This window comes from Rhinopithecus roxellana, chromosome 16, assembly GCF_007565055.1.
Source record: "Rhinopithecus roxellana isolate Shanxi Qingling chromosome 16, ASM756505v1, whole genome shotgun sequence".
Classification (NCBI taxonomy): Eukaryota; Metazoa; Chordata; class Mammalia; order Primates; family Cercopithecidae; genus Rhinopithecus; species Rhinopithecus roxellana.
The window spans coordinates 114,626,010-114,628,456 of record NC_044564.1 but is presented as its reverse complement, the minus strand read 5'-3'; the positions used below and the strand labels follow the sequence as shown (position 1 = coordinate 114,628,456).

At 56.1% G+C, this 2,447-nt stretch overlaps 1 pseudogene; it reads left to right on the top strand.

Annotated features, from left to right (window-relative positions):
* Window positions 1-436: 436 nt before the first annotated feature.
* On the top strand, window positions 437-2,091 carry LOC104667891 (annotated as a pseudogene).
* The last annotated feature ends 356 nt before the right edge of the window (window positions 2,092-2,447 follow it).

Below are 2,447 nucleotides of genomic sequence, written 5' to 3'. Positions count from 1 at the left end.
TGCAATCCAGCCTGAGCGACAGAGAGACTCCCTCTTAAAAAATAATGATAAAATAAAATGTTGCATTACTGTCTTCTTTCTCATGGGAATAGAAATTAATGAAGATAGCAGGCGTGATGAAATCCGAGCACTGTGGCAATCCGCCCATGAAGACGAGCCGCGCTGCCCGAAATTTCCCTCCCCACTGGGTATCTAGCGGCCCTCAGTGGCTCTGGTGGTTTCTTCCTAGACTTACTTCATGGGGACTTCCAGGGGAGCCCGACTTCAGGTAGGTGACTGCACTTCATCTGGGCTCTTCTTTTCCAGCAGTCACTCCTCTGCCCTGCATTGGCCTTGACCACATGACCCAGAGGCACAGGGAGAAGCCTCTCCTGGATGCTTGGTGAGTTGACTTCAGCGGCTGAGAGTGTCTAAGGAGAGCCGGGAGCACCACACGCGTCCTGCAGATGGTGGGACAGATTTGGTGAAATAGGAAGCTCCATGGCTCTTAGCCATCTTTCAGGGTGACTGAGAGATTGGTTTTCATAGAAGCCTCGGTGGCCTGGTCCGTGCAGGAGTGCCTGAAGGGGATCTCCTGTGGCGCTGCCTGGTCCAGGGAGGTCACAGAGTGCTCCTCCACCCGGAGCACAAGGGGTCCCACCAAGGACAAGGACAAGGACAAGATTCAGCACCGTCGCACGCAGAACAGCTACATGGAGCCACAGGTCACTTTCCCAAAAGGGAGTTTCCAGGCCAGAAGCCATCCCTGCAGCATTGTCTTCGTGCTCCAAGAGAAGCCCTGGCACACACTTCTGCTCAGATGGAACCACTGTACCCTCAGCGTCCTTGTCAGTACCAGCCGGTGACTTTCCTACCCAAACCCTCCCCTCACTCTCTGCCTCATTTTCTCAAGGTGCCGTGTTTGTCTGAAAGGACATTTGCGGCCAGCAGGGATGGTGGCTGGTCCTCTAGCTGGGCACGAATGCCATTGGCAGGCAACCTGGCAGACTCCACGGAAAGGTGCTTCCCTTCCTCAAGGTATGCACTCAGCGGGGAGACCTCATTGTCAAGTTCAGAGTTACGCTGCAGACTGCACAGCACCTCGCCTGCTTCTAGGACCTGCTCTGGTCAGCCCCGGACCCACCACAGCAGGACCCCCAATCCTGTGCTCACCCAGGGCTTGTCCATGGCACTGGAAACTCCTTCCTGTTCCTGATCCCCTTCTGGGCGAGGAGTGGGCAGGGACATGTGGCTCATGCCGAGGTCTAATACTGTGTTCCCAGCGTGGAGGTAGGTGCCCTGAAGGAGTGGGGACACTTCTTGTGGCATGCAGGATTCCGTGTAGAAAGCTGTGACTGTCACCCCTCCTTCCCACTCGGTTTTGTTAGTGCACCTTTCCCTGGCCTTTCTCTCTTTGGCCCACTCTTGGCAGGAGAGAGGAGGAGAGGATCTCACTTTCCCCCTGCACCAGCCACAACCTCGGTCTGCGGGGTTCCCAGCAGCTGGCCAGGGCCGCTCCACACCTGGTGGTCAAGTAACCATCCCCTCACTGTGGACATCTGTACCCTCTCTGGAGTTGGAACAGGAAAGAAAGCCAAGACCTTTAAATGGACCTTGAGTTGAGACTCATTTCTGTGGAGTCAGGGGTGAGGAGGAGCCAGGCCTCCTGTGTGCTCTCCATACCCCAGAGCCGGGTGCCCAGTTCCATGGGTCCTGATGGACAGAAGGGAAGAGCAGGGGAACTGCTGTACTGTGCGTGGCAATTCAGGGGGTGCCGTCTCCAGCTGAGTGCCCAGGGACTCCTGGGGGCCGCTGGCCCTGGATCCCAGCAGTGGGTCCTGTTTCTTCTTTCCCGTCTGAATGCAGGGCCCACCACCCCCAAACGTCCCCTCCACATTTGGTGAAATAGGAAGCTCCATGGCTCTTAGCCATCTTTCAGGGTGACTGAGAGATTGGTTTTCATAGAAGCCTCGGTGGCCTGGTCCGTGTCCCCCTCTGCACGCGGCTGCAGAAAGTGAAGGATTGTCAGGGAGCAGGGCAGACATTTGGTTTATCTATGTCGTTGGTCAAAGTTTTGTTTTCCCTCCAGAAGAAAAAGGCTTCTGGACATGCCACCGTGTTCTTCATTCCTTCTTTTGGAAATGTATGAAGAACGGGTGGTATGTTGAGTGATTGGTCCGTGAACAGTTGGCCCAGAGGAAGAGGTAGATGTGGATGGGTGTGGCCGCCTCTGCCCCTCCCCAGCACAGGTGCGTGTGGGCAGCCCAGGCAGGCGCTCAGGAAGGGTGAGGTGGAGCCTTGCACACTCTGAGCACGAAGTCCTGGGATCCCTTAAACCCAGGCACTGCCTCGACGGCAGCCAGCATGGCTGATAGAAGAGACACAGAAGTCCAGCTGATGCCAGACAGAGGGCGTCACTAGAGAGCCGCGCTATGTGGAGGTCTTTCAAGTTGTCTCGGTGTATGCAG